Genomic DNA, 27,290 nt, shown 5'->3' with positions numbered 1-27,290 from the left:
GACCTTAGGCACGAAAGTAGAATCAAGGCGAAGAACCACCTCACCCTCCGAAAAGGACAAGAAAGGTTCACACGCCATCAAGGCCCCCAACTCACCAAGGCGTCGAGCAGAGGTGATGGCCACCAGAAACACCACCTTCAAGGTAACAAACTTCAAGTCCATGTCCGACAAGGGCTCAAAAGGAGGAACCAGCAAAGCCCGAAGGGCCAAAGGCAAATCCCACAAGGGAAAGGAAGGCCTGGCACAGGACGAGAAAGAGAAAACCCACGGAGAAGACGAGAAACCAAGTCCTCATCATCCCACAGGGTCCCCCACGGGGAACTAAATGCCCTCACAGCCGCCCACTGAGCCTGCAAAGTGGACACAGCCCAACCCCTCTCGAAACATTCCTACAAAAATTGAAGCACAGTCTGCAAGGAACACAGCAAAGGGGAAAGGCCCAACCCCGCACACCAACGACTGAAATTACTCCAACGACGATCATAAGATCGGAGGGTAGAAGGTCTAATGGAACCCTGAAGAGCCACAGCTAAATGCTCAGGGAAGCCACGTCACCGCCACCCCTGCCTCTCAACCTCCACACCGACAGCCGCAACCGGAGAAGAGACAGGGACGGGGACGAACGCAGGGGAGACGGGGACAGGGGGAGAAACCAGGGGACCTGGATCGCCAACAGACGAACCGTCAGAAACCAAGACCTCCGAGGCCAAAAGGGCAGGACCACAACCACATTCCAAGACTCCAGACACAAGCGCGCCAGAAACCGAGGAATCAGCGCCAGGGGAGGAAAGGCATAAAGCAGGCGCGAAGGCCAAGGAACCGACAGGGCATCCACCCCCCAACAACCGTCCTGCAGGAATCGGTAGCAGAAGCGAGACAGCTGTGCATTCCGCCAGGAGGCAAAGAGGTCCAGAAAGGGACGCCCAAACCTCACGCACACAAGCCGAAATGCAACCCGGGTGAGAGACAACTCCAACGACCCCGGAAAGCAACGCCTCAGGGCATCCGCCACAAAGTTGTCCACTCCCCGAATGTGAATCGCCGTCAGAGACAGAAGGTGATCCTCCGCCCAACAGAACAGGGGAACAACCACAGCGTTCAGAGACGCCGAACGGACCCCCCTTGATGGTTCAGATACGCCACAGGCACCACATTGTCGGAACGCACCAGAACGTTCGACCCAGGAGCATGGCATGAAACCCCATCACAGCCCGACAAACCACCGTCAGTTCCCTCCAGTCGGAGGAGCGGCGACACTCCAGGATGGACCAATGACCCTGAAGGGACTGAGACCCCAATGTCGCCCCCCCAACCAGGGAGCTCGCATCTGTTGTCAAAACCAGAGAAGGGGAAGGCTGCAGAGGGAGACCCCGAGACAGATGCAACCCGGTCGACCAGTCGGGAGGACCACAGGAGACACAGGCAGAAGGAACTCCAAATTCCCAGACACAGGATCCCAGCGGGACAGAAGATAACTCCACAGGGGGCACAGGTGGAACCGAGCCCAAGCCACCGTAAAGACCGTCGCCGCCATCAGACCCATAAGCCGCAACCAGAGGCGCACCGGAAAACAACCCCCTGCCCGAAACAGCCGAGCCAGGGACACCAGGGTCAGGATACGAGGGACAGCAGGAACACACGGTTGAGGTTCGTACAAAACCGGGTCCCAATGAACACCAAGTCCTGAGACGGGGACAACTGACATTTCGGGAAGTTGATCAGGAACCCGTGCCGACACAACTCAAAGCAAACCACCTCCCTGGCCTCCAACAACAGGACCCGAGATGGAGCATGGATCAGCCAGTCGTCTAAGTAGGGATACACCATCACCCCCTGAAGATGAAGCCAGGCGAACAAGGGAGCCACCACCTTCGTAAAGACCCTCGGGGCAGACCTCAGACCGAAGGGCAACACCCGGAACTGGAAGTGACGCCCCTGAACACAAAACCTCAGGAAGCGACGGGACCGAGGATGCACCGGGACGTGGTAGTAGGCATCCTGAAGATCCAGGGTACACATGAAGTGACCCGGAAGCACCGAAGGAATCACCCTCTGCAAAGTCTCCATGCGAAAGGTAATCCGCAGAACCCACTTGTTCATAACCCTTAAATCCAGAACCAGGCGGTAACCCCCCGTGACCTTGGGCACAAGAAAGATAAGGGTATAAAAGCACGACCCCACCTCCGCAGGAGGGCCCTCCTGAATGGCCCCCTTCAGAAGAAGATCCTCCACCCCTTGAGAGAGATGAGACCTCCTGGATCGGCAAGCAGGCCAAGTCGGGCAGACACCGGAGTCTGGGGGGGGACAGAGAACTCCACCACATGACCCTCGCGCAAGATGTCCAACAACCAATCGTCGGAACAGAACTGAACCCAGGCGCCCAGGAAGAAGCGCAGCCGCCCTCCTACCAACAAACCAGGAACCACAGCCAAGGAGTCAGGAACGAGGCTTAGCAGGAGGAGGGGACCTAGCCTTTCGATCCCGACCCCGACCAGAAGAAAACCTCCCCTGGCCCTTCCGAAACTGCCTACGAGAGGAAGGGCGGAAAAAAGGCCTAGGCTTAAAGGGAGCAGGGGCAGCAGTAGAAGCCTTAAAAGAAGAAGAGTGCTTCTTTTCCTTAAACAGCTTGGGCAACTTGTCTTCCAACTCCCCCCCAAACAGCATAGAAGGGCAAACGCAAAGCACAAGCTTTCTTCGCAGAGTCAGTTTTCCAGTCTTTCAGCACAAGTCTGCGACGAGCCGCCACACAAGCACCGCCTGAGAGGGCAGCCGCCCGCACCACGTCAAAAGAGACATCAGAAAGCAGCTCCACCTGACGCTCGGTGTGTCCAAGAAGAGAGGAACAGTCCGTGGCATCATCCATATACTGATATAGGGACTTAATGTCAGACAGCAGGGACTGCGACACGTAAGTACCATAGACACCAGCCCTCAAGGCCAGATGGGAGCCAGACTACACCTTCCAGAGAGCAACGTCGGCCTTCTTGTCCACAGGATCCTTCAGCACGGCGTCCTCCGACAAGGAAGTGCGACCCACCAAACTCGCCACAAAGGAGTCAATGGGGATCGAATCCGGGAGTTCCGTAGCCATATACTGCAGGGGGTAAAGGCGGGCCATAAAACACGGAACCAGAATACGGTATGGATCAGCCCACTCCCGCTTCAGAACATCCTTAATAAAGGGGTGCACCGGGACATCCACCGCGGCAGAACTCTGGAATTGCCGCAGCAAAGAACCACCAGAGGTACTGGGAGTAGCCACATCTGCGAAGCCCATGTTCTCCTTTACATGACGCAAAATCTCCGGCAGGGCGTCCTTGTCAACATACTTCCCCTTGAGGTCAGAGTCTCCTGCAACCGCAGACTCATCCCCAGAGGACTCCGAAGAAACAGGAGCAGAAACCGCCCCCTTGCTGCGAGCGCTGCCAGCACCCATCTCCGCAATGGTCTCCTTTATCAAGCGCTTTAAGCGCGCATCATCACCCCCAACAGGGCGCATGGACTTGGCCCTAGGAGAAGGAGAACGAGAAGAACTTGAGGAAGACGACCTTTCCCTATGGCGTCTCCTCCTCGAACACCTGCCCATCCTCCAAGCTGATAAAGGAAGCACAGTACAACAAACACCACACAGCAAGAAACAGAAATCGACAAAAACCGCTACGCGGTACTCACCACTGCCTCGCATTTAAATGCACCAAACAATTGCCGGGACAGGAGCGCCTGACTCCCCTCAGGATGGAATTCAGGCCGTGGAAACCGGAAGGAGACATCACGCCATAGCCAATCCGGAACCGCACAGGAGGCCACGCCCCCTGGTAAGCCAGGCAGACCAGGAGGGGCGGCCATCGGGCGGGCGCTGAGCCCACGCGGAGCAGCATCCACGCGCAGCCGACACCAGCGCGAAACAGCCCCCACGCCACTCCCCCCAAGCCCGGCAGGGGGAGAGGCAGAACGATCCCAAAGAAACGTCAAAGTAAGTCCAGCGCGGGAGCGTCTTCAAGCTCCTCGCGCTCCAAACACATCCGTCAGAATGACAGAAAAAAAGAACAGAGGGAATGCTGGGACATGTACCCTTTTGTACTCCCGGCGGGAGGGGGGGTGGGGGTAAGTCCAGCATTCCTTCTTTCTTTTTTTCTGTCAGAGAGATAGTACATCTCATTTGTGATGAAGGTGTCGAGGACGGAGGGACCTGGGGGTAATAAGTCCTGCGCAGGGAACTCGACAAGTGGGTGCGCGCTAGCATGCCATAAACAAGCCCGCCTGAGCCCATCTGCACCTGAACAGGACCTGGGGCCTGGCATGCTGGTCAATTACCCTCAAGTAGGATGACCTATCCTGGTTCACAACTGCTCGCTTTCCGCCCCACTACACCTGGAGCCTACCTCACCTCCTGGAATCCCGACACAGTTATGTTTAAATGTCCACACTGTGAGTTTGTGATATCCGATCCTTGCACAACATCTCAAGTGCTTACTTCAGGCAACCCCTCACCTTCAAAAAACGATGCCTTGCATTTACTCAACTCCACCCATCTTTAGTTTTTGTTTAGCATCAACTGTCTCTTATTAGGGAAACAGTAGTCTGAAATTTTTGATCTCTTAACTGACCATGGTCCAGATGCTGTGCTTTTTACCGAAACATGGCTGAGTGAGGCCTCGGCACCAGTCACCGTAACTGCTTTGCTCTCAGACTACCACATCCTTAGAGTGGATCGAATTAACTAGAAAGGAGGGGGGGCATTGCACTACTTTTTAAAGCACTGTATGTTTGTTGGATAGATAAACTCACTATCTGAGACTGGGAAGCCCTATTGTTTTCTCTAATAACTTCACCATGTGAGGGGCTCTGATATCTCACCCTCCTGGCCGCCAGGCACCCGGAGCTCAAGTTTAACAGAGGCCGTATCCTCTTCCATTATAAAATATGCTAGCTTTCCAATTCTTGAAGATTTCAATATCCATTTCGATAATAAGGCTTGCAAAATGGTCTCCTCCCTTTTTCAGGATCTCATGGCCCTTGAAGTCCAGCTGGTTAACAATGGTCCAACGCACGATTCTGGCAATCTACTTGATCCCAACTTTTCAAATGAAAAGACCCTGCAGGCATTACTTCTTGCTTGGTCCGTCCAATTCTCAGTGCCCTTTTCCCTCTTTACCTCTAGTGCGCTCCGGCCAGGGGATACCCAGGCATCCTCCTCTGGCAGGAACTGGTCCAAGCTCAGTGCTTCCGCCCTGAACTCTACCTTAGAATCCAACCGCCCAACACTGCACAACTCAGTACTTTCTGTCATTGATAGCTGGATCGGGTCAGCTCTTGACTCTTTAGACCCAGTAATGACCAAAAATCACCAGAGATCCCTCCAGCCGCTCCCTTGGTTCAATGGAACACTGTGTAAAAAAAAATCAGAAAATCCCTTGAGAGAATGTGATGAACATCCTATAGCGCAGATGATAAAGTAAAACATGTGTTGGCCCTAAAAGAGTACCACAAATGCTGCCAGCCAGCTAGAACTTCCTACTTTTAGGATGAAATCAGCGAGTCCCAAAACTGTTCAGAAATGCATTTCCAAGGTGTAAAAACACTCTCTGACTTTACAAACCTAGCCCTGGTTGTTCCTCTCGCACAACCCCAGTGTGATGAGCGAGCCAAATTAAAAAAAAAAAGTGGCAGACATTCAAGCCACTTTATCCCTTATAACAGACCATAACTCAGCTGATATTAATGTTACTCCCTCCCCCACAGCAGGTCATAAACCACTACAGGGTCATCCTGCAAGGACCATCTCACTGAGGTCATTTCAGCTCCTGGAACCGCCGACTTTCAAATCCCTCCTCACTTCCATTAAGTAAGGCTCACCTCTTGACTGTGTTCTCGTTGACAGTTTGGCAAACTTGAATTGTCTTCAATGAACCTACTTACACAGCTTCTAAATGCCTCACTTTCAGAAGGTATTGTCCCAATGGAATGTAAACAAGCAATTGTCATGTCCCTACTAAAAAAAACTAATATAGACCCTTTTACGTGGTCCAATTACAGACCAATATCTCTCTTGCCTACCCTGTCTAAATCCTTATAAAAAGCACGAGTACAAAAACTCACACTAAACAGGACAAAATGACCTGCTCCACCCTTCACAATCGGGTTTTTGAGCCAGCCACAGTACTGTACCAGCCTTATTGGCCATAACAGAATATCTAAGGCAACAACTAGACAATGTTGGCAGTGCTACACTGATCCTGTTAGATCTCAGTGCAGCGGTTGACATGGTTAACTACAACATTCTACTTCAAAGATTAAAAGCTGTATGGGTGAAGGACACAGCTTTGCCCTGGCTGAGTTCCTTCTTTCAAGTCAGTGTCTTCAAAGTTCACACCTCTCAGATCACTCAAAACTACACCCTCAACAATCTGGGCTCCACTTTTAGCCTTACCCTTTTTAACTTATATGTAGGGCCACTTGTGGAAATTGTAAAATAGTGCGATCTCAACCCCCTTTGTTATGCCGACGATACACCGATCATGGTCTCCTTATTGTCACAGGAGAACCATAGCACAGAAGCACTGAATAGTTGCCTCATACAAGTCTGCTCCTGGATCAACACTAACTCTTTGAAGTTAAACGGAGAAAAGACTGTGATGTTACCATTTGGCAATGTCCCACATTTGTGGCCTGATGTAATAGGCACTGTAACCACACCTGCTCCAGTAGTCAAGAATATATGAGTCTGGTTGGATGAGAATTTATCCATGAGACACCAGTTCACCAAAGTGGTTGGTACCTGCTTCGGCATCCTGAAATGGCTCAAACAAATTCAAGGATGTGTCCTGTCCTCGACCCAGCGAACAGTCTTCCAGTCCTGGGTTATTTCGAGACTTGACTGTGGAAATATTCTTTATCTTGGGTCACTAAGCAGCCTCTCAGATGGCTACAGATAGTGCAGAACCCAGTGGTAAGACTCCTACTCTATGCCCCCAAGTTCCATCCCTCTGCTAGCCTGCTCTGTGAACTGCACTGGATCCCAGTTGAGTGGCACATTCAATTCAGGCGCTGCAATATGTGCACAAATGTCTTGCTAACTCCAGCCCTCCTACCTAAGATTTTTGGTGTTGCCATACACACCTTGTCAATCCTTGAGTTCAAGTAACCTGGATCTTGCTGTAGTTCCTAGAGTTCGGAGATCCTGGCAAGGAGGCCACAACTTTCTCTTTTTGGGTCCAAAGTTGTGGAACTCTGTTCCCCCCAACCTGAGAGCCTGCTGCCCGCTTTCAGGCTTCCTCAAGAAGCTTAAAACGTGGTTGTTTTAAACTTTGACACCAGGTGCATAATAATAACAAGGCAGACAGGATATCTGTCATGTTTGTGGTTGAGTAACCTGTTAACCAATTTCGAAATCAGGCCGTGAGTTTATTTGGACACAATTCACAAACACTTTGTTTATATAAGAGAAATGCTGATGTGAAGAAACGTAATCTCATTGGGAAAATTCCCTGATCCTGATTTGAGGTCAGCAGAGACTAATGTCAACAAATTACATTTACTTTTGTGGAAATCAGCTATCTTTATGAATTATCTATTCGACTAGATCTCTAGGGATGGAATGGGAGATTTTCTCAGGAGTTGCTCCTAACAATTTTGCTCAACACCCACAATCTCTTATAGTTGTGGGTTTTCACAAGTATTTTGAAAGTCTTTTGCCTCCAAGGAAAATTACCAATGAATAGCAGGATTAAGCTCTTTCCAGAGTGACAAATGTGGTGTACCTCCATTTTTCTTGTGCGTGTTTGAGAACACATTTATCCATGGCGGCGGAGAGAGAAATGTTTTTGTTGCAGATAAACTTAAATATACATGTGCCTTTCCACATGTGTACCATGAGTTGCTCCAGAGGATTTGCCTTCATGTGAACAGTGCACTGGAAACAACATAATGAATAATAAGTACACCTGAAAATCTGCAATATGCAGAGGTGTTGTTGGCATATTAATTTGGATTCTGTGTATCTCAGAAAGTTGACAATTCTAATCAACTTTTGGGAATGCGGCTACAAAGTATAGACATTTGTATTTTCTGTGACTCAAACCCGAAGTTCTTCCATTCTAAAGCAGGGTCAACCTCCTTTGTTAATAGCCTCTTGGATACACAGTGCTGACAGTGGCTGGAACACAAGGACTGGGAGAAAAGGACACATGTCCTATCCCACAGGTGCAAGTATTATAGTAGCCTTCATAAAGACAAACAGCATTTGAACTCGACAAAGATGCTGAACACTTACAGGAAAATACTGAGTGGTATTTTCAACTAAAGTTCCTGCTCGCTGCTCACAGTGAAGTTAGCAGAATGTACAACATTATAAACTGTGGTGATCAAATATTTCCAAGGACACATGACTATTAAGCTTGAATGCACAAACCACAATAAATTATTGACTAACAATTAATGTGACTTACCCAAAGACTGTTGCTTATAGTATAAGCATTAACGCATTCCGGCCCGTAGAGCTATGCTATCAGGCCTTCAATAGTGGTAGTGCTATGCCAGTCAACAACTGTTCCTATAAAAACAAAATCAAAAGATAAAAAAGGATGCCAACCTAGAGCTTGGAGGTGTACAAGAGATATTTAACTTACATTCTGATATCACAACTTGAATCTTTGCAGCCTAATAAGTACATTAACATAATTTAAAAATAAATGAGTAGACATAGTAGGCTATTCACTTGTTAGCTGGAACTTAGCGGGCATTAAGGGGAAGTTAAATACTCCGTTTTGGAAGGATTTTATTACTGCAGGGCACGATTTCATTTGCCTGCAAGAAACGTGGAGTCAGGAATCGATCCATATAGAAGGATACTCGTCATACTGCCTAAATGCTATTAGCTCCCCAGCTGGAAGAGCAAAGGGCGGCCTACTACTGTTGATTTCTAAGAAACTAACTATTTTTAAAACCAGAAGTTATTCAGTGGTGGAACCCCATAGCCAGGTGCTGCGACTGGAAAGAAATAGAGGCCCAGATTTAATTCTTGTCAATTTCTATAACAATAATTTTGATGCCTCTAGGGAAACATTTTTGTTACCTTTAGCGAAGGAAATTGAAAGAGTTTTGGCAGTACCCAGTAGGCTCGTTATCATCTTATGGGCGGGAGATTTTAATATTCAACCATGCCCATTGGCACTGGGGAACCCATGTGGATTTAGGAAAGAAATGGATAATTACGATGGGGAAGGCTTAGATCATCTGCACTTTCCCCATAGTAATTATGGTTCGTCGCTGAATAAACTGATAGTTAAGTTTGATCTGGAATTACTAGCCTGTAATAGGAACAAGAATAACATCAGTTGCCCTACGTTCACAGGTAGGAACGCGCACACTAATATAGACCGTATCCTAATTTCCTGTAATAGTGAATACTCTAATTTATGGGTTAATGAAGAAGCTCTGAGCGATCATAATAGCATATCTATACTACTACTCTGTTGGGGGTATAAACCCCTTGATACTAATGTTTGCTCTAAGGATATAGCAGCCTCAAGACCAAATGGAATGAGGATCAAATGGGCTGGCATTGAACCCTACAAAATACACAAAGAGGTAGTGGACAAATGTAGAACTGAGATAGAGTATTGCCTTTGCGACAAAGTTAACCCTGAAATTTTGCTTTCAAATTTCATTAGGATTAACGAAACTATAGAAGGTATTTTCACAAAAAAACTAGGGGGAAAAGAGATGTTAGGAGGGGCTGGTTTGACAAAAGTTGTACAAGGGCACTACACGAGTTAAAACACGCACTGAGCACAAAGCCCCGGAATAACATAAATATCCAGATGTTACGTAATAAGTACAAAATATCCTTGATCAAAAGGAAAAAGGAGCTCCAAGAAGAGGCCTGGCAAAACCTTAATTTAGCTTCCAAAACGGATAATATTAAACTTTATTGGGAGATTATAAATAGTCCCTTTTTAAAGAACGATAACATACCAGAAATAACATCATTTGTCGATTGCAATGCGTGGATCGAACATTTTACTAACATTTTTAACCTAGATAGGATTACTTTAGAAACTGTTCTTCAGGAGGATCCTGTATGGCTGCCCATGTCCCTCGGAATAAGCCTTGAGGAGGTATATGAGGGTTTAATTGATAGCAAAGGAGGGAAAGCGCCGGGCCCAGATGGGGTCCCGGTAGACTTGTTTAAAACTGAAATGAACCTCTGGGCACCACTTTTAGTAAGGCTTTTTAATGTGGCAGCGGAAGGAAGCCTACCAATTTCATGGAGTCAGTCGGTAGTCATACTCCTTTTTAAGAAAGGATCAAAATCAGAAGCGTGTAACTACCACCCGATCTCCCTTTTAGATGCATCAATCAAGATTATGAGCAGGATAATGTTGAAAAGGCTAGAAACCTGGGTGGCTGAAAACGCAATTTTAACTAATATACAATATGGTTTTAGAAAAGGCTTGGGGACATTAGAGCAGTGTGTCAACTTGGATCTCCTTATTAGCAAATATACCACTGCTAAGGATGGATCACTGTTTCTCTGCTTTGCGGATCTGAGCAGTGCCTTTGATCTTGTGGATCACTCTATATTATGGCACATTTTAACCGACTTAGGCGCACCCAATGAAATTATACACTTTTTCGCTCGGCTTTATGAGAAACTTTCATGTAAAGTACGGTATGGACCCTTTGGTGAATGTACCCCCTCCCTTAAAGTTTCAAGAGGCATTCCACAGGGTTGTGTTTTAGCTCCTTTTTTATTTTCGTTATTTATTAATCAGGTCAACTCAATTTTGAGCGGGATTCCTGCGGATGCACCACACATAGGAGGGAAGGCGGTCCCTATATTATTATATGCGGACGATGCTGTTTTAATATCACGTACACAGATTGGTCTACAACGACTTATTGATAATTTCATGATATTTATCGAAAGTAGGAGACTTAAGGTGAACAAAACTAAGACTTTCGTGATGACTTGTGGGAGTAAGGTCAAGTCAGCAAGCTCAAGTTTCTTTATTGACAAGGTTAAAATGCAACAAGTTAAAAAATTTTGTTACCTCGGGATTACATTCTCAGGGGATGGTAAATGGCAACATGAGTTTGATAATATAAGTTTAAAGATGAGTAGGAATACTGGTAGTATTTTTAGATTTTTTTCAAAACTGGGGGTCAGAAGTATAAAAGATATGATGGCAATTTACAACGTACGATGCACCTCATCGGCTTTATATGGTGCTGGTGTTTGGGGGCACCAACACAATCCAACTCTTCAGGGGGATGAAAATACATTTCTTAAAAAGCTACTCTGTGTACCTACCTCGGCATTCAATGAATTAGTACATAAGGAGGTAGGAATCGAATATATCTCTGACATAGCGGCACCATGCCCCCTGCTGCTATGGCGCTCCATTTGGGCCAAAACGGAAACACAGTTTACAAAAGAGATTATTCGTGACTGCCTGAGGCTTGACCATGTATCCCGTATTTCTTGGCTCAAATATATTTACTACTGGTACGATCTCTTGTTTGATTGTAATATTTTTCTCGAACCGGAGAATGTAGTTCAATTCTCCAAAAAAGAAATAAAAACAAGGTTTCTCATATATAAAAAGGAGAACCGTGAAAAGATGTCTGGAAAGTTATCCAGTTTGGCCTTTTACAGGGACCTTCAATTGAATATTGTTTTTCAATCTTATCTTTCCATTGTGACTCGAAATTCCCACCGTTTTGTTTTAACGCGCTAAAGATTGGGTATTGCACACCATTTAGTAGCTTTTCCTAAAATGAAATCTCGATCAGACTCTGCATGCCCATGTGATAACACTTCAAGACAGAGTAGCTGCCACTTTTTATTATTTTGTAAATTTTATACCTCATTCAGGAAATTTTATCTAAAACCTGTCTTTTTAAAAAACCATGTTCGTTCCACAAAAACAGCAATGAACCTGTTATGTTCTTTGGAAAGCCCAGACACATGCTTTTTTGTTGCGACATATATATTGAAATGTACAGCTGCCAGGAAATCCATAGTCATCTGATATTATTTGACTGTGTTATATGAAATTTGACCTGTCTGTACATTCTGAAATGTATGTATACTTTGATTCAGGGTATATTTCTGGCAAATTTCTTGGATTTATTACATTTGTACGACACAATTTTTAATGGATTATAGGGTTTTAACGCGATATAAACTGTTTTTTGTACTGATTATCAAATGGTAAATTGTTCATGAAATATCGTGTTAAAAGGATTTATAAATGAAATATCCATTTTAGGCTAATTGATGACTTTTTTAATAATTAATTCATTGAAATGTTTATGCACCTGTTTTGCTTATATGGTTATGTCTTATAAACAGAATAAAGCATTTTAAACTGAACTGAGTAGACATAGTAGTAAAACAATGAGCAAGGAATGTATCAAGTTTGAAAATACACTGGAAAATCTATTATCATCATGTATAGTGTCCCAGGGTGATTTACATGCATAAAAGGTTCTCAGTGGAATTCACATGACTTTATTAAAGAAGCAATGTAACAAAAATCCGTGAAAGACTGATCGCTGAGCCTAACCAAGGGAGAGGGGGTTCAGCAAAAAGTGCGAAACACACCCCTGTACTGAGAAAATAAAATCTTTTTCTTGAATCCCCTCACTCACCAAGGGTTTCCCCTAGGTGACATGCTTCATCATTGGGGCCATCCCAAGCAGCTACTGTTTGGGGTGTGCTGCGACTTGCAAAGTTACGTAGGAGCACTTTAATGTGAAAATATGTGTAGTGCAGTGTTGCTGGAGTGGTGTAAGGTGACGTTAGAAATACCTAGCTAGTGATCTAATGTTTTATTCTTGCTCCTAGTTGGTATGGATAAAATGAGGGTTAATATTAGGGACAAAGTAACTGTTATGTGATTACAGGCACTAGCATTTTGTTGACTTGTTTCAAGGTGTCCCCTAAACTTCTTCCTCAGGACCACTTGGGGACCAGCCTCATGCGTACCACTCTGTGAAAAAACCTATAATATGGAAAAACTATAATAAAGACAAAAATGCACACATAATGTTTGGGCATCAAATAAAATACATATGGTTCCAAATTAGACTCCTAGGGGTCCATTAGGATGTCGGGCGGATTGCCTCCGCCAGGGTGGCGGTGGCCACCGCCACCCTGGCGGAGGCAATCCGCCCGACAACCACTCTCGTTTTCCCCTCCGCCAGATTAGGATGGCGGAGGGGACAGCGGCGGACGGAAAGACTGTCCACCGCTTTACCGCGGCGGGCGCCTTGCGACCGCGGCGGTAATAGATTAATATGGTGGCGGTGTCCAATGGACACCGCCAGCCATATTACGATGGCACAATGTAGGGGCCGTTCCGCGGTGGCAATGTCGCCACGGAAAGGCAGGCGGAGATTGCTGCGGGGGCCCCCTGCAGGGCCCCCAGGTTGCCGCCACTGTCAGGGGGGGCACATGGGGGGTACCTATGGTACCCCCCACATTTACATATGCAAAGCGGCAGGCACCGAGCGGTGCCTGCCGCTTTGCATATGTAAATGCGTCAACTTATGTTTTGCATTGTGGCGGGCGGTGCACAGAGCACCGCCCGCCACAATGTAAAACATATAGGATGTGCCCGCTACTGTGGCGGGCATATCCTAATACCCCCAACGGGACCCCCGCTTTTATGGCGGGCGGTCCCGATCTCCGTTAGGGTGGCGGGCGGACAAAGTGCGCCCACCATCCTAATGGACCCCCTAGTATTTTGTCTCAGGCTTTATTAAGCCTCATGGTCTGCATGGTTGGAGGGGCTTGTAGTAACCTTGTCTCAGCACTCTTCTGTCAGTCTGACCTACTCGTTACCCGGGCTGACCGCATCTTTATTAAAGAAGCAACATATAACATAGACTTAGTTCAAAAGAAATTAAAAGTAGGTATGAATGCTCTTCTGTGAGCTATCTAAAAAACTCAAGGTATGGGAAACTGTGCATCAGTAGAACCCTACACCTACCTTGTGATGTAGAAGTCATAAGACCACATAGTTGGGCAGGTTGGTACCATAGTTTGAATAATTAATAATATTTGAGTCGGATTGTATAATGGAACTGGTAAATAATCGAATTTTAGAGATTTATTAAAGCTTATTTCACTAATGACAAATAGAAGCTTACATAAAAACTGAACATTATTAAGTTAACACATAATACAGTACAACATTCACAATTTTCTGATCTTGCTCTTAAAGGATTATGTGCAAAATGCATTATTGTATGATGTATCTTAATGGGTAAACCTGAAAATTTAAGTCACTTGTAACTCTTCTCTTACACTGAGTACTTTTGAGTAATAGAAGACATTTTTCATTCATTATTTTTATTTCAACTCAAGCAACATTTCTAGAGCACAGTACCGCTTAAAGGACATCCCAGAAAAGATCATCGGCATTGTGAATTGTGTGCCATGAATATAAGGCGAAATCACTGCTGGCTGATCTATTTTCTTTTCTCTTATGTTATGTAATCAATATAAATTAGCCAACATGAGCATTTGATAACGTATATACCACTTTCGATGTTAAAGTTAGTGAACATTTTTTATTGAATAAGAAATTGTAGGATATTGGGTTACTTGTTGAGGGGGTTAAAACCATACTCAAGTAGCAGCAACAAATAATACCAGGGTGAAACACAATCAGACCAACAAAATATTCAGTGCTTAACCCTCTGATAAATTGGCACAAAAGCAGTCAGGCTCAGAGACAATGTGTAAAGTATTTATGCAGCACTTCAAACAGTAATGAAGTAAAAACACAACACATGAACAATCCCACACCAACCTTGACAAATAAAACAACATTTAATAAATAATTTGAGACCAAAAGCACAAAAATATAATCAATAGAACTGGATATATGCAATTTTAAAGTTTTAAGTGAAAATAGTGTATAGAAGCAGAAAGTGCCAACTTTGGTTATCTGGTTGTGCAGGACCAGGAAAAAGTCACAGTTCAGACTGAACGCGATAGAGCACGGCTGGACACAGGAATCTAGATAGGTCCACTGAACAAAGTAACTTAAATACTAGTTTGTGGAGCATTAGGAGGTCCAGCGTCAAGGATGCGTCACATAGGGGCAGTTCTGAGGAGGTAGGGGGAAGCAATACGGTGTCCTGTGTTATCATTGAGAATACTATCAATCAAGGGCTTGCAATGAAAAGTCCTTTGGTAAAAGATGCATTGTGCACCACAGATTCTGAAAACACTGTGGATATGCAATGCACATTCCTACGTTATCATCGTTGATGCTTCAAAGTGGGGCTTGGGCTGCAAACGCATAAGTCGAGGATGTGTCACGCAGCGACATATTCAAGGAAGATGCGGCCTGCAATGCAAAGTCGGGCATCAGGGATGTGTTGCTCTGTGGTGGTTCTGAAGCCGGGTTGCAAGGAGATGCATTGTGCTGCATTGACTCTGCCCAATGGACTACAGGTGGGCTGGTTAAGCACCTTCAGAGGTCCTTTCAAGGGGTCAAGACTGGGGGTGCCACTTGGAGGGTAGGAATCACAGCAGACTGAGTCCAAGTGTTGGGTTCAAGGTGGTTTGAGCCTTTTTTGTCCCTGAGCCCTGAGATTCTGATTAGTAGGCCAGCCAACTAGATCTTGGAGTCACTCTGGGGGTCCTGGGTTCAAGATAAATCCCCAGTCCTTTTCACTCAGGCAGCAGGGGAGCAGGGCAACAGAGTAGCAGTTCTTGCAGAGCAGCACAGCAGTCCTTCTGACTCTTCCACAAGTCCAGAGGTGTACTGAAGAGTTAGGTCCGAGATATCTTATTTATTCCTGTGTGCCCACAGTGAAGTAGGAGAAGGTTTTGGAGGTTTCTGTCTCCAGAGGTGTTTAGAATTTCCTGCTTCCTAACCCTGGACCCAGTGTGTCTGGGGTCACAAAAGACGAGTGTCAAAATCATTTTTGGAATGTGCTGGGCAGAGCTTTTGTGATGTGCACAAAGATCAACTGCCAACTAGACCCAGTCATTTGACCCAGGATACAAGTAGCAGACACCAAATGTTTTGGGCAAGAAAAGGCCAACTTTCTAAAAGTCAATCAAGTACACAAGGGGTTGGGACAATTTAATGTCAGCAAGGCTAGGCCAATATTAAATATAATTCTTTGTAAAGGAACAGGTGGTCCCTTAATGTGAATTTGTACTGAACAATGACCATAGAAGTTAAATGAGTTCTATGTCAAAAAAATCAAACAGTGGAAAAATACAGATATTTATTTAATCAGAAAAGGATGTAATAAAAGTCATACAAAACAGAGAAACTGAAAAAAGTTATTTTACAGCTCAGACATTCTTAAAAGCTCATTGGTGTTGTGAACTGTGCTCATCCACAGTAGTGTGTATTTCACATTGACCTACAAATATATCCAATTGAGAATATTGACTACTACATATTAACAGCATGAATGCTAAGTATAGATTTACTTTTTCTTTATGGGCCTGCTGGTGGGGACCCTCCCACTCCTCAGTATATTCTAATTATGCAAGGGGTGTCGCCATTCTAATAAAAAAGGGCCTCCCCTGGCGTACCACACACTCACATGTAGACACTGCAGATTGGGGGGCATTTTTAAAGTGACTGTCACAATAGTAACCAAATTCTGTCACAATTTACGGAAGTACCAATACTATCAACTCATAGACCAAAAACATTTGCGATAGTCATGGTACTGTATGTCAATGACGTTTCAATCCCACGTATTGGTATGGGGATCATCATCAAGACTTTTAACGTGTAAGCCTGTAACAAAAAAAATGCCTGTGAGGATGGAAAAGGAAGAGAGGGGTAAAGAAAAGAGGGGTAAACAAAAAAAGGGGAAAATAGCAAGAAAGGGGAGATGTGGGTGCAAAAAGGAGAAAAAGAGGAATAAAGAACAAATGTAGTAATAATCCTAGATAATTAGGAAGTAGATGCCCTTTCATTCCATGCACATATGTGGTTGGGTGTCTTGCATCATTCTCTACAAAATGTGGCAGAACGTGCATGCTAAAACCATATGCATGTAATGGGTGTGTGAAACCTAAGTGGTAGGTATTGAATTAAAGGAAAGGGATCCACCTAATTGAATAAAAACAAGACAAATAGACTGACCTAACATCAACCCTAAAGGGCTGTTGATGATATCCAGAGACGGCTGGTATGAAAACAATAATTGGAGATTAAAGAAAGGAAGAATAATATGAATGAGGGGGAGCAATTAAAAGAGGGCATGGCAAATGGAAATTAATAATAGCCTGCCACAAACCTGGACCAAGTAGAAGTGAAATGGGTAACAACCAAGGAAGATATCACTGATTGTGGATCTGGAAGTATAAGGTGTCAGGTTAGAAAGTATGTGCAATCTTGCTCAAGTGAAGTATCAACCATTGTGATGCAAGAGTAGGTGCTTACAAAACTAGAGGAGTTTTGAAAATGATTGACAAAATGGGCTTTTGAATATGACGCAGTAGAGTTATAGAGGTGCTTACTATTAGTGGGAGGAAACCGATACTGCAAGGGAAAAAGTTGCGCATCAAGGTAAGTAAATTGCAGGGGGAAGTCAGGCAACAGAATAATTATGTGGTGGTAAAACCTGCGCCTATCGTAGAGTTGGAATGAGTGAAGGCCGGTCTCCATCCACCCATGTACATGAGTCAAAAGATCATGTCAGCATGAGCCAGGCGACTGCATCAGAAGCTGGTCTGCGGTACTAATTTCCAAGAATGCTGCCCATGCGTGGGGTATCCTCTGAGAACACTAGTAACCAGGACTGAGTGGAAAAGTGGTGGCCATCTTAGAAATGGTTGTAAATGTTTAGGAGTGTACCAGAAAATATAATAATGATCAAAAGATTTTAAGAAGCCAAGTAAGGGAACAATTTCATGGAGAAAGTTCATATGCATTGCTGCCCAGCTGGATATTGTGTAGTGTTGCTAACACATAGTGCATTAACATACATAACAGTTAGGGGAATCAATATGGAAAGTAGATAAAAGAACTATAAATTAATCATTTAAGATGCAATTACAAAAATAGTAAGAAATAATTTGCGGAATAGAGATGTAGTCCTAGCATAATAATGAATCTAATGAATTGCAATTTCATCAAAACAAAAATATCGAAGTATCAAAATAAAAAAATAAAAGTATCAAAGACCACCTAATTGGGGCCAGTCTTCCCACTGCCAAACCCACCCAAACTTTTGCAGAAGTTTAGGGCTGACCCTGGTTGAGACATGTCAGATGTAGTAATTGTAGTGTAATTGCCACGCAATTATTCTGTTGCCTGACTCTTCCCCTGCAATTTACTTACCTTGATGCACAACTTTTTCCCTTGCAGTATTGGTTTTCTCCCACTAATTAAAAGTGCCCCTATAACTCTACTGCGCTATAATCAATAGCCCATTTTGACAATCCTTTTCAAACCTCTTCTAGCTTTTGGTAAGCAGCCACTATTGCATCACAATGGTTGATACTTCACTTGAACGAGAATGCACATACTTGCTAACCTGGCACCTTCTTCTTTCAGATCCACAGTCAGCTATATCTTCCTCAGTTGTTACCTCAACTTTAAGTGATTTCATTTCTCCTTGGCATTCCCAGGTTTGTGGCAGACTATTATTATTTTCCATTTGCCTTGCCCTCTTCTAATCACTTCCCCTCATAGATCTTATTCTTGATTGCCGGCTTCCTTTAATTCAATACCTACTACTTACGTTTCACACACCATTACATACATAAGGTTTTAGCATGCACCATGTGCCGCTTGGTCAAGATAATGATGCATGACACCAAACCACATATGTCCATGGAATGAGAGGGCCTCCTCTTTTCTATTTATCTAGGATTATTAATACATTTATTTTTTCTTTCTGTTTACATCCTTTTTACCCCCATCTCCCCTTTCTTGTTTTTTCCTCCTTTTTTTCTTTAACCCTCTTTCCCTTACCCATCTTCTCCTTTTCCATCCACACGGGCATTTTTTAGTCTCAGGCTTATGCCTTTATAGTCCTGATAATGATCCCCATACCAATAAGTGGGATAAAAACGTTGTCAACATACACTACCATGACTATTCAATTGTTTTTGGTCAATGAGTTTATAGTATTAGTAGTTCCAAAAAGTGTGACAGAATCTGATCACTATTGTTACAATCACTTTAAAAAATGCCAGCCAATCTGCCTGCAGTGTCTACATGTGCATGTGTGGTACGCCAAGTGAGGCCCTTTTTGATCAGAATGGTGACACCCCTTGCATAATTAGAATATAATGAGGAGTGGGAGTGGCCCCACCAGCGGGTCCATAAAGAAATAGTAAATCTATACTTAGCATTCATGCTGTTAATATGTAGTAGTTAATATTCTAAATTGGATATATGTGTAGGTCAATGTGAAATACACAATACTGTGGTTGAGCACAGTTCACTACACCACTGAGGTTTTAAGATGGGATTCCAGTTTGTCACCTGCAAAATAACATAGATCTTGGAAGTAGCTGTTTGCACATCCAGGGAGTAAAACCTATGACCTGAAATTGGTGGAGAGCTCCACAGATGGCAATTAAACCACTGTACTAGGATTCAAGTAACCCTGGGATTACATATAAATCTCTGCAGTAGGTACTCTATTTTGATGTGCTATTTCTGTTTTACTTTTGCCTGCAACTTATAGAGCCTGGCTGAATTTCTGTCAGTTTTCTCATTAGCCTCATTCTTTTTCTTTCCTCACTTCTGTACCTCTTTTCAAGCTCTGAGTCCATATTTCCTTATCTCATTCAACTCATTGTACTGACTTTTTTCTTTTAATTCTTTTCTTTCTACTCTTATGTTTTCTGTTTCACATATTTATTTCTGCCCCCTGCATGCCGCATTCTTTCACAGTTTTTATCCAGCAACCTGATGTGTTTCCCTATTTTTTTTGTGTTGTTTTGTTTTGTTCTCCCATGTTTTCTGTCTAGTAGTCAGCCGGTGGATTGGTGACCCCTCCCGATCTTGTGCCTGAGATCTGATTGGCTCTCAACACTTCAAACCAGGAAGTGTTGACAGCCAACTTTTGCGTGTGACTAGGTTGAACTGAGTTGCAAGAATTTTGTTTTAAAAGAAACGGGGGCTGGGTAGAAACACCCTGACCCCCTAGGCCACTTCAGGAAGTCCCACAGGGACGCCTAGGTCCAAGAAAAGCATTATTTTTTCTAAGCATTTTTATTGCCATTTTGCAATTAACAATAATTGGTACAGTACAGTAATATTCAATAGTGGCAAGGTGTTCCAAGATAGTATACATGAGTTGTGGATCTGTCATCTTCACTAGTAAGTGTGTCTCATATTTTTAACAAAATAGCGATGAAGAGTTACGTTACACAGCATATTATCCCAGTCTTGGTCCTTTATCCAACAATGATTCCTCATGTGGGGACTCACAGATATTACCACAGAAAGCATTCCACCTGCCCCACACCGATTCCTTTTTTTGGGGCAACCCCTGTGAACATATACTGATTTCTCTATTATAATTGCATTGTCCATGTCTCGACACCATTGAAGATGGTTAGGAGTCTGTCTCGAGCCCCAGTGCTGCGCTTTAATCCGCTCTGCCAATGCCATACCCAGTGTCACCCAGTCCTGAGTCATGTGGTTGAGATCCGTGTGCTCCCAAATGTTAAGAAGGCATCTCTTTTGTTCCGGCAGAACCTTAACTCCAGAAACCTGCAAAATTGTACGCATAACCGCCTCCCAATAAGGTGTGAGTCCCGGGCAGTGCCAGAGCGTGTGGAGGAATGTTTCTGATGTGCCACACAGTTTCAGGCAGTGCGGTGTGTCCGTCTTACCTATTTTGTGCAAAAGTGTTTGTGTATAGTAAGTGTGATGCAGAATTTTCAATTGTATCAGTTTGAGTTTGGAAGATATCGCTACCTCTTTTGGGGACGCGACTCGAGTGCCTCCTGCCAATCTGCTTCGTCCAATTCTCCCACCTCCATCTCCCATCATTCCTTAAGGGCTGTTATGGGGTCCGGTTGATTATTTATTATTTTCTGGTAGGTTTGGGAGATGTCTGTTTTGCTCAGGTGACCCGTCAGGAGTGTATCCTCCAACGGGGATGCATCTGAGAGTTTAGCGCCTGGTGGAATTATCCCCATGAGGGTATGCCTAATCTGCATATAACAGAAGGTTTCAGTCTGCGCTAGCCAGTAAGTGACCTGCAGCTGGGCAAATGTGACTACTACACCTTTTTTCCACATGTCCTCCACCTTTGAGATTCCTAGCAAATCCCACTGTCGAAAGCCGTTGGTATTTCATAGTTTACCTAACCTTTGAGTTTCCCATAGTGAAGTGGCCTGTGTTATTACCCCTTCACATCCCAGCGCACGTTGTGCCTCAAACCAGACTTGGATGGTGTGTGCAGTTGGACCCGTGAGAGCAGTACTTTTAGATTTGTTATATAGTGCCCCCATAATTCCATCGGCCTCCAAGAGGTGCCTATCAATGTGGAACGCGGGTTCTTCTTGAGGTGCGTGTAGCCATTAATTTATTACAGTGAGTTTTGATGCCCAGTAATATACTTTTATAATGGGGAGGGCAATGCCACCGTCATACCAGCACTTCACTAGTTTATGCATGGTGATGCGGGCAGTTCTTCCATCCCACAACAGCTTGGCCGCTTCGGCGTTTACTGCTGCAAAGTATGCTGGGTAAACCAGGAATGGCGTGTTCTGTAGGGCATACAGGAATCAGGGCCACATATTAGATCAAATCTGGTCGACCAGCTGCACCATCCTCCCTCCCACTGTACTTCCTTGCACTTGGTCCGATCACTTCTTAATTTTCTTTTCTATTGAGCTTGAACCTCCAAAGAAACTTCTCTTACCCAAGAATATCCTGGCCCGCAATTGGAACCCGGTTGATCTCAACTCTCTCGGCGCCTCTCGCTTCGTCCCCTCCCGATCTTCTCAACCTCTCCCTCGATCTTCAAGTAGGCGCCGTGAATCAATGGTTGTCTTCTTCTTGTGACTTGGTTGCCCCCCTTAAGAAAGTTAAGGCCTGTCTCCCCCATGACACCCAAAAGTGGTTCACGGACGAACTAAAAACTCTTAAACTGGACCTTCAGCGCTCTGAACGCCATTGGAGGCGCAACTATTGCCCTCTTCTACGAGCAGAATATAAGTCCCTTTTAGCCAGTTACAAGAAGGCCATCCTCTCAGCCAAAACCACCTATTTCTCGGAGAGAATCACCTCTTCAGCAAATCAACCCAAGGAGATCTTTTGCATAATTCGCAATCTAGTTGCTTCCGATAGGGCCAACCCCAACATCGTCCCCTCCCAAATTCTCTGCGTATCTTTAAACGACTTTTTCCTAGAGAAGATCGCAAAGATCAAATCCAACATCCCTCCAATTTCTGCGCCACCCCCTTCCCCTGCTCCTGCCCCACCCTCTTCCTTCCTTCACCAATTCCCCCATATCTCTCTGGATTCCTTCCTTGAGCTTCTCCAGAAAGCAGGCTCCCCGGCCGACTGTGTTCCAGCTCGCATTCTGAGAGAACTCTTCACTCATTGCCCCCATCCCCCTCTTTCCCTTCTCAATGCTTCTATTTCCTCTGGCCTAGTACCGAAATCGTTCAAATCGGCCATAGTCTTCCCTATCCTAAAAAAGCCTGGCCTAGACTCCTCCCTCCCATCCAACTTCAGACCTATCTCCCTTCTTCCGTACCTCGGGAAGATTTTAGAGAGCTATATCACAACTTGCCTCTCCACCTTCATCGAGGAAAACCATCTTTTGGCCTCTCACCAAGCGGGATTCCGCCCGGCCCACTCCACTGAGTCCGTGGTCCTGTCCGTTCTAGACGAACTAAAGAGCAAGGCTGACTCAAATCTACCTCGAGCCTTGGTGCTCCTCGATCTGTCTGCTGCGTTCGACACAGTTGACCACTCCATTCTTCTTGACCGTGTCCGTGCAGCGGGCGTTCGGGGTACTGCCCTCTCTTGGCTCGCCTCTTTTCTCTCTGAACGGACTCAGGCGGTCCATCTCTCCGGTTTTACTGCCCCCCCGCTCGGTCCCATGCGGGGTCCCCCAGGGTTCTTCCTTGTTGCCCCTCCTCTTCAATCTTTACATTCATCCCCTCATCCTTTCCCTCCTTGACATGGGGGTCTCCGTATATAATTATGCGGATGACCTCCGGTTGGTATTTGATCTTTCCTCTCCCTCAGACTCCCTACCTAAATTTCATTCTACTCTAGCTTTCATATCTGAGTGGATGAACTTCAACCAACTCAAACTTAATCTGGACAAGACGGAGTTGGTCCTGACTAGCCTAACCACCTCCCCTTGGTCTGCTGCCTTTTGGCCCTCCACCTTTGGCCCCCCCGCCCATGCCAGCGGCCTCTGCTAAGACCTTGGGCTTCAAAGTCAGTCGGGACCTCTCCATGCATGCCCAGATTAGTTCAGTTGTATCCTCTTGTTTCCTTTCCCTCCGGATCATTCGGAAAGTGTCCCGTTTCTTTTCCGCTGACGCCCTCCAGCATATTATTTCGGCAATGATTCTGTCTCGTCTCGACTACGGGAACAGCCTCTACCTGGGCATTCCAGTCTACGAACTTCGCCACCTTCAGGCTATTCAGAATCAGGCCGCCCGTCTTATCCTGCACCTTCCCAAGTTCCTTCACATCACTCCTGTCTTGAATCTCTCCACTGGCTTCCCATCCGCCAGAGAGCACTTTTCAAGATGGGCTGTCTGGCCTTCATGACCCGTGCCCGCACTGCCCCGGTCTTCATTAATTCCCTCATCAGCCCCTACACCCCCAACCGTACCCTCCGCTCCTCCAATCAAGCCCTTCTCATCGTCCTGCGTTTCCGCAGATCCAAGTCTGGAGGCACTCGATTCTCTGTACTAGCCCCTTGTTTTTGGAACAGTCTCCCACTGTCCATCAGATTAATCCCAGTCTACCTTCATTTCCGCAAGGCCCTTATGACCTTTCTGTTTTCTCAAGCATACTCCTGCTGATTCCTCTCAGTAGAATTCCACCCTTCCCTGCCTTCTACTTCAGCGCCAGGAAGCCGCTAGGTCACAGTGCGCTCTATCAAGAATTTTTAACTTCAACTTTTAACTACATCTGGGGAGTGCCATCATCTTAAAGAGGACTGCTCTTCTCAGTAGCGTGAGCGGTAGTGACCGCCAGAGTTTGACGTCGCGTCGGAGTCGCGCCAGGGGCTGCATGAGGTTTTGAGTGATAAACTGCGTGTTTTCATGCGTTATATATATGCCTAGGTATTTGAAGCCCCTGGCTGCAATCTGGATTTCGCAGTCTCGTGGGAGCAGCGGCGGGGGACTGTGAAGCACATAGAGGAGCAATTTTGCCCAATTTATGGTATAGTTTGAGACCTGCTCATATGCCGCACATATATCCAAAAGGCAATTAATAGAACGTGCCGGGATGCCAGGTACAGTAGTACGTCATCCACATGTAGCGAAATGCGGTCTTCCCATCCCATAGCCCATTTTAACCCACGGATGAACGGATACTGTCATATCCACACCGCCCGAAATGCGACAGTTTACAACAACCTGTGCCAGGGATTTTGTGTACCATGATTCAGAAAAGGGGGTGGTGATGAACAGAGTGCCTGAATTAAGCAGACCACTCTTACCCAGTCCAAAGATCAGGGCTTGATCCATCACCGTTTTTTAGCTCACTGCACCATCCCAGCTCAGAACTTGGCTATATGCAAATTAGTCTGTTCCTGTCCCAGTGCATGATGGGAACAGGGCAAACCAAACTACCAAGCCAATTCTTGTACTGGGAACGCAAACAAGCTTCCGGGGACCGGTTTCTGCCATTTCAGGCGTCGTCGGCCCGGCTTGCTTGAATCCTGATGGTGCAATGAGCAAGGGGCTCACATCTGAATATACCCTTCCACGCTTATGGTGGACAAAATGATTCAGAAAAGGGGGTGGTGATGAACAGAGTGCCTGAATTAAGCAGACCACTCTTACCCAGTCCAAAGATCAGGGCTTGATCCATCACCGTTTTTTAGCTCACTGCACCATCCCAGCTCAGAACTTGGCTATATGCAAATTAGTCTGTTCCTGTCCCAGTGCATGATGGGAACAGGGCAAACCAAACTACCAAGCCAATTCTTGTACTGGGAAGGAAACAAGCTTCCGGGGACCGGTTTCTGCCATTTCAGGCGTCGTCGGCCCGGCATGCTTGAATCCTGATGGTGCAATGAGCAAGGGACTCACATCTGAGTATACCCTTCCACGCTTATGGTGGACAAAATGATTCAGAAAAGGGGGTGGTGATGAACAGAGTGCCTGAATTAAGCAGACCACTCTTACCCAGTCCAAAGATCAGGGCTTGATCCATCACCGTTTTTTAGCTCACTGCACCATCCCAGCTCAGAACTTGGCTATATGCAAATTAGTCTGTTCCAGTCCCAGTGCATGATGGGAACAGGGCAAACCAAACTACCAAGCCAATTCTTGTACTGGGAAGGAAACAAGCTTCCGGGGACCGGTTTCTGCCATTTCAGGCGTCGTCGGCCCGGCTTGCTTGAATCCTGATGGTGCAATGAGCAAGGGACTCACATCTGAGTATACCCTTCCACGCTTATGGTGGACAAAATGATTCAGAAAAGGGGGTGGTGATGAACAGAGTGCCTGAATTAAGCAGACCACTCTTACCCAGTCCAAAGATCAGGGCTTGATCCATCACCGTTTTTTAGCTCACTGCACCATCCCAGCTCAGAACTTGGCTATATGCAAATTAGTCTGTTCCTGTCCCAGTGCATGATGGGAACAGGGCAAACTAAACTACCAAGCCAATTCTTGTACTGGGAAGGAAACAAGCTTCCGGGGACCGGTTTCTGCCATTTCAGGCGTCGTCGGCCCGGCTTGCTTGAATCCTGATGGTGCAATGAGCAAGGGACTCACATCTGAGTATACCCTTCCACGCTTATGGTGGACAAAATGATTCAGAAAAGGGGGTGGTGATGAACAGAGTGCCTGAATTAGGCAGACCACTCTTACCCAGTCCAAAGATCAGGGCTTGATCCATCACCGTTTTTTAACTCACTGCACCATCCCAGCTCAGAACTTGGCTATATGCAAATTAGTCTGTTCCTGTCCCAGTGCATGATGGGAACAGGGCAAACCAAACTACCAAGCCAATTCTTGTACTGGGAAGGAAACAAGCTTCCGGGGACCGGTTTCTGCCATTTCAGGCGTCGTCGGCCCGGCTTGCTTGAATCCTGATGGTGCAATGAGCAAGGGACTCACATCTGAGTATACCCTTCCACACTTATGGTGGACAAAATGATTCAGAAAAGGGGGGGTGATGAACAGAGTGCCTGAATTAAGCAGACCACTCTTACCCAGTCCAAAGATCAGGGCTTGATCCATCACCGTTTTTTAGCTCACTGCACCATCCCAGCTCAGAACTTGGCTATATGCAAAGTAGTCTGTTCCTGTCCCAGTGCATGATGGGAACAGGGCAAACCTTCACCAGCGGGCCTGCAGCCGTGCAGGGGGAGTAGAGACTACAAGTCCCAGCAGCCTCCGCGACGCGAGCGGAAGTCGCGTAGAGGCTTGGCGCCCGGAGGCGCCGCTTAAGGAGCCGGTCTTCACCGCATCGCGGGACCGCGCGCGGGGCCGTGCCCGGGGCTAAGCCCGGGCAAAGGGCGGGCCCTCTGTGGCCCTCAGAGGCCTGAGGAGTCTGGGCTGGGTACTACCCCCTGGCCAATTTCGCAGCGACCATCAAGGTAACAACGCTTTGTGATTAATATATTGCTAATGGCTCCAACTGCATCTAAACCCATCACCAAGAACATGGTTAAAAAAACGCCTATTAACACACGCTCTGTTGCAAGGACCGCTGTCCAAACCAAGACACCATTACCAACGTTAACTGCCATTGACCTCATGCTCCAACAGACAATTGTAGTGGTAGCAAATGCCATCGAAAACACTGAGAAACGTTTGTCTCTACCTCCTAGTGCCTGCCTAATCCACCGCACACCACAACCTGTTGATAGCACTGTATATAATATCAATATGACAGCATTATCCAACGATTCCATGCTTATGCAATCTTATACAGGTCTCCCTGGTACTGTGCCTCCATCCACAGTAGACCTTCCTACATCTCCTATACAACTCCAAGATAGGGACAGCCGTCTATCCATAACTCCTAACTTACAGATTGATGTTCCACCACCTGAGGAATCGGGCCCCAGTGCTGCGCCTAGCGCATCATTGATTACCTGCGATACTGCAG

This window comes from Lissotriton helveticus, chromosome 6 (assembly GCF_964261635.1).
Source record: "Lissotriton helveticus chromosome 6, aLisHel1.1, whole genome shotgun sequence".
Taxonomy (NCBI): Eukaryota; Metazoa; Chordata; class Amphibia; order Caudata; family Salamandridae; genus Lissotriton; species Lissotriton helveticus.
Note: the sequence above shows the minus strand (reverse complement) of the source record.